Genomic DNA, 5,825 nt, shown 5'->3' with positions numbered 1-5,825 from the left:
GGATCTCAAACAGCAGAGCGAGCAGCCCGTGATCCCGGCCGTGTGCACGAGGAGCGAAGAGCAGACGTGCGGTGAGGGCTGCGGACGACACGAGAGGCCGAGGCCCAGCACCTCCCTGCACCGCTGTGCTTTGCCAGGCCTAAAGGACACCGTCACCTCTGGGGTGAACAAGCAGCACAAGCTATCAACACTTATTCCAAAGGAACAAGAAGAAAATTCAAACGAAGTTAACACAGTTATCCCAACACAACCCTGCAACAGCCCAGAAACAGGAGGGCCAGTGAGCCTGAGACGGGCGGTTCCCACAGTGGGACAGCGACATTGGCATTAGGGCTTTTTGGCAAAAATAGACAAAAAAGGTAACATGGGCCACCCATTATTTCCTGCCAGTGGAAAGACACTCACAGGCCCCCAGATGCCAACGGCCCCCTGGAAACGAACCCACGCGGTGCCTCGGGTCTTCACACGAGCAGGCACGTGGTGTCCACAGCACCCCCGACCGGGACACACACACCACACTTGGCTCCCACGCCTGAGGGTCCAGGGGAATGGCAGGAAGTCCCCGCAGGACAGGGCATCCTGTGAGGTCAGTGCAGGGCTACGCACCTCAGAGGGGCCCCCGGGCAGGTGCTGTCTCCCCAAAGGATGAGCCAGTCCTGACCACACCCAGATCGCGGTGGCCTCCAAGCCGAGTGCCAACATCTCACGTCCAAAGGGATGCACAGGTGCCTGCTGCGCGTGGAGCCCAAGCCCCTCGCAGAGCTCAGGACGAACCCAGTGTCCAGGTCCGGGGCCGTCACCAGCCAGGAGAGGCGTCTGGGGCACTTCCCAGCAATGGCCGTGGGAAGTAACAACTCAGGCCCATCAGGGGTTTCCTCATTATGCAGGTTTTAGAAGTGGACACAGAGGTTCAGGCCTAATGGCACAAACATCGACGGATCCCATGGAAATGCGGGCGTGGCCCCTACATCCCACCAGCCTGCATGGCTCCTCCTTTCTACTCCCATCACACACGTCCCCACCCAGCCAAGCCCCTTCTCCTTTTCCCCACTGGATTCATCAAATCAAATCTCACTGTCCTTGGCAAATGTACCATTAGTTCATTTACTTCCCAGAACAAAAGCACACTTCCAGTTAACATGACACCCCAGCTATGATAGAACCACCTTAATTCAGACATGACGTGGAGGAACAGAGGGAGGAGTGGTCGAGGACTGTCCTGGAATCGGCAGCTGTTTTCTGGGGAAAGCCTCCGTCCCACCCGAGCCTGACACTCATGCCACACTGTCCCCATGGTATCTGAAAGCTCCATGAAGACAGGGTCACTCTGACCCCTTCACACCCACAACGCCAAAGAGGAGCAGGAGTTCAGGAGAAGTCTCCTGCTAGTGCTGAAGACAAGAATAATTCCTTGTGCTGTCCAGAATGTCAGAAGAAAACAAGGCACCATGTAGATGCCTTGCAGGTGAATTTTGGAACGATTCTACCGAATGCCAGTCATCCTTTTTCAGAACAAAACCAATACCGGAAAACATGTGTCGCCAGCAGAGAGATGGTCCTTTAGACGGCTTACAAACACACCTACGTTACGCTGAGTTTATCTCAAGCCACCCTCTCTGCGCTAATGTAAAAAGTCTCCTTTATTAACCAGTAGCCTTTCTCATCTGGTGCTTTTTAACAAGCAAAAGGGTCCTGTAACACTCAGGCATTGTCTAAAATGTCAAATGGAAGCCTAGAATCCTCTTCTGTGCAGCTTCACTGCAAAGTATTTTGACATGAGCCAAATCGTGCTATTTCTACACCTTCATAGGAAACTTAATGCTTCATCAAGGAGACACAGCATGATTTCTGCTAGGCACAGAAACTGGTGGGGTGGGAATGGGGCTGAGGGAACATTAAATAGAAAGCCCCAATAATCACCTGCATGAGAGCCACACTGGCCGGCAAGCCCCGGTCGGCTTGGTCTCTACAGTCACAGGCGTGAGGCCTGGAGGGCAGACACCTGGCACTGCTGCCCACCCCAAGGTCGTGGCCTCTGCCCCTTCTCTGCTGCCCATCAGTTCCAAGCTTCCGGCAATACCGCCTGCTGCCCCCACTGCCTGATCGACTCTTTGTGAAAAGCAAATGTTGCCAGGATAGCTTATGAGTGCATCTGCCAGGAAAGCAGCTCCGATTGACGTTGAAACCCCGTTCTCGCACCCCTGGCAGCTCCCCTGCCCGCGATGTGTACATGCTTGCAGCTCTGACCTCGCTCAGTGTCCACACAGGTTCTGTCCCCTGGAGAGCCGAATGCAGACTCAATGTTGAGTCAGAAATACACAAAGAGGGTGATGGTTACGAACTGCCCGCCTGTCCCTCAAAACACAGGTTGAAATCCTCACCCTCAATGTGATGCTGTCAGGAGGTCTTTGGGAGGTGATGATGTCCCGAGGCTGGAGCCCCATGAATGGGGTTTGTGCCTCAGAAAGGAGCCCAGCAAATCCGTTGCCCTCCCACTGTGTCAGGGCCAGAGAGAAGGCGTGCGCGAACCAAGAAGGGGCCCACACCAGAACGCCCCCATGCGGCACCCTGATCCCGCCTTCCAGCCTCTAGAACTGGGAGAAACAAATTCCTGTTGTTCATAAGCCACTCAGTCAATGGGGTTTCGTTACAGCAGCCTGAGCTGCCTGAGATGACAATGCTCACCGTCCTACAGAGACGGCTACTCCCCTCTCCCAGAAAGAGGGCTTTAATTAAAATCCCTGTCTCTCCTCGCCACCACCACAGATCTCATTCCCCCACCCCGTAAGCCAGCAGTTGCTAGGATTAAAGGAAAAGGATCGTTTTAGACCAGCCCCTCCATGCCGGTCTGAAGCCTTTGACTTTGCCCACTTCCACGGTGGCCGTGTCACCGGATTCCCCATGCCAGCTCTGTGTCTGCACTGGGTCCCAGGCTCTGGACAGACTTCTCCAGCTGTCCATCCAGCACACCCATTTCCCCTTCTCCTTTGCAGATTGTCCTTCAATATCCAACCACCCTCTCTGTAACCCAAGGCCTTCCGATCCAGCCATTCAGGGTGAGCTCAGCCGTGCACTGGAGTCCTTGGCTCAGGTAACCCAGGCCCAAGCCATTGGCACCAACGATCTACTGGCTGTGGGGTCTGCACAGCCACTAGCTGCCCCAGCCACACCAGGGCCTGGGAGGGAAGGCAGAGGAAGCTGTGAAGCTGCCAACAGCTGTGCGGGGACAGGGGTCCCTGAGATGAGGAGGATGCCATGGAAGGAAATTCAGAGAAAGAGCCCCAGGGCTGGACGGGTCATGCCCAAAGCCTGCACTGCTGAGTTTTCCAGGTTTCTGAACTCAATCGCTGACCCACACAGCACATGTTTCCTGAGTGCTGACCCCGCGTGACATTGGATATGGCAATAAAGCAGGCCACCCACCTCCCCCCCCCCCCCACATACACGGGGCCTCCGTCCTGGCGGGAAGGCAGGCCTGGGCGCCCAGCTGGCACCACGAGCCTGGGAAGGGGGCCGTTTCAGACGGACAGTGGGTGCAGCCTTGCCAAAGCCCAGCAGTCACCTGCACTGCCACAGCCAGGCTGAATTCAGATCAACCGCACAGAAAAATGACCCTCTCAAGGGCACGCCTGAGCTCATTAGGGACAGACACAGTCTCCTGCTTATCTCCAATACTTTCTGGGCATGTCTAGTTACAAAGAGACGACGCAGTCTTGGAAGCACAGATCCCAGGCCTCCCCCCATGCTCCTCTCCTTGGTGCCGTTGACGGGAAGAGGCAGGTATGGCCGCGAGGCCGCACACCCACAGCCACACTGCCGCTGAGACACGGGCCTTTGACGGTTACTTCTGCCAAAGAACTCTGCTCCATCTTGGAGCACACCATGGCGGGCAGGAAGCTCCACCCGGAGAAACAGCGATGCTTCTCCCCAGGACCAATGGAGGGCACCCACTGCCCTGAATTCAGCAGCTTACTTACATTCTGGAAAACATCTGAATTATGGGGAACACTAAAATGAAAAGGTCACGGAAGAAAGCTTAGAAGGCCGTGTGAAGTCTCAGCAAGTCCAAACGTTTCTGAACCAAGACTGCTGGGGTCGACAACCTTACAGGGAAAGTTTCCACACGGGCCTTCAACAAGCAATGCTCAGCAGAGAGTGCCACGCTCTGGGCAGAACCTCAGACACCACAAAGTCACATCAGAGCCTACAGCAACTGAAATACAGCGCTCTCCTAAGATGTGTGCGTTACCTGCAGAAAGTTACTAGACGCTAAGATGGGGGAAGAAAAGGATAAGGTTAGAAACAAATTTAAAGTAATTTCTGCATACAAAAAAATTCTATATCCACTGGCTTTCTTTCTGGGCGTAACTACTTTTACATGAGATGCACATCCCAGTTGGAAGGAGTCTGGGTTTTCCGTGGGTAGAGACGAGGGCTCTCCAGGAAATGTGAACCCTTTCTCACTCGCTGAGCCCTGAGGCCATCCTGACCTGCCTGAGCATTTCCCTGCTCTGCCTCCAGCCAGCTCCTTCTGGCACTCACCTGGCTGCTCCCCAAGCCTGCACTGGCCCAGGATCTCCTCTTCTGCTGCTGCCAATCTTCTGCTGCTAAACTTTCGCTTTAGGGCAAATAAGTTGGAAACTAAAAAGTTATAAGACTCCCTTGTTTTTTAAAAATTTGTCTTTTCAGAAAACAAAGAACACTAATTCTACTTTCATGATTTAATATGTTGCCCCCATCTGCATGTTCATGGATATGTGTTTTTATATATATTTTAATCAATACTTATAAAAGCATGCGCTGTTGGCTATAGTCAGTTTAATTACATTTGATGCAAGGAGTTTTAAATTCAGTGAATTCAGGCACTCAAAATTTAAGCCCTTTGACATCTATTAATCAAATGGAAATATGACAAGTAGACATTACAAAAATCAAGAGAAGTGTTCAATAAAAATCCTGGACTTTTAGATATTTTCACAAATGTAATGTATATATTAGTACACAAACTTGAGCATTTTCACAAATCTTTGAACTCAAATTCCATTCTTAACTTTTACAGGTAAATGAATATCCATATGTGATTTTAAGCAGCTCAAGCATCAGCTCTTAAAAACAACCAGAAATGCTGCGGGCAAATTCCACTGAACAGCAAATAACGGAACTGCACCCAACAACCCAGGTACCTCCCCTGAGGCATCTGGAACATGAGGATTAGGAACAGCCTTTGCTTTCTGAGGTGCCTGAGAGTGGGGATTCCCGACTCCCCAAGTCTAAGAAGGCCTCAGCGATAAGGAAAACTGGTTAAAAAAAAACTCTGCTGGCTCCCTGCCACTGGCTCCTCGATCTCACTTCCTCTCTGGCCCTCAAAGCCTGACTGTTGGTCCCAGCCCTGCTGCTCACTGGGGTGAGACCATGGGCGTCACTGTACCTGTAAGGGGAGAAGCTGGTCAGGATACAGGATCCTGGCTATCCTGGCAGTGCTCAAGCTGATACTGTAATTAATTTTGTAGTGAGTTACTTAATGCAAAATTTAACTTCTGAATAATTTAGATACGTGTATCCTAACAGGAAAATCCTGAACGTAGAACACAGGCCACACCCTCACACAGATGTTATCTGGCTAGCACTCTTTTTTGTTTGCCTTTTCAGTAGATATTTTTAAAAGCAGTTTACAGTTCATAGCAAAATCAGGAGGAAAGTACGGAGTCCTCACATATCTTCTTCCCCAGCACAGGCAGAGCCTCCTTCGTTCTCCTGCCCCCCACCAGGCCAGCACGTCTTTACGACTGACAGATCCGCATCAACACAGCACCACCACCCAGAGT

The sequence above is a fragment of the Macaca fascicularis genome, chromosome 8 (assembly GCF_037993035.2).
Source record: "Macaca fascicularis isolate 582-1 chromosome 8, T2T-MFA8v1.1".
Taxonomy (NCBI): Eukaryota; Metazoa; Chordata; class Mammalia; order Primates; family Cercopithecidae; genus Macaca; species Macaca fascicularis.
This window is presented reverse-complemented; position numbering follows the sequence as displayed.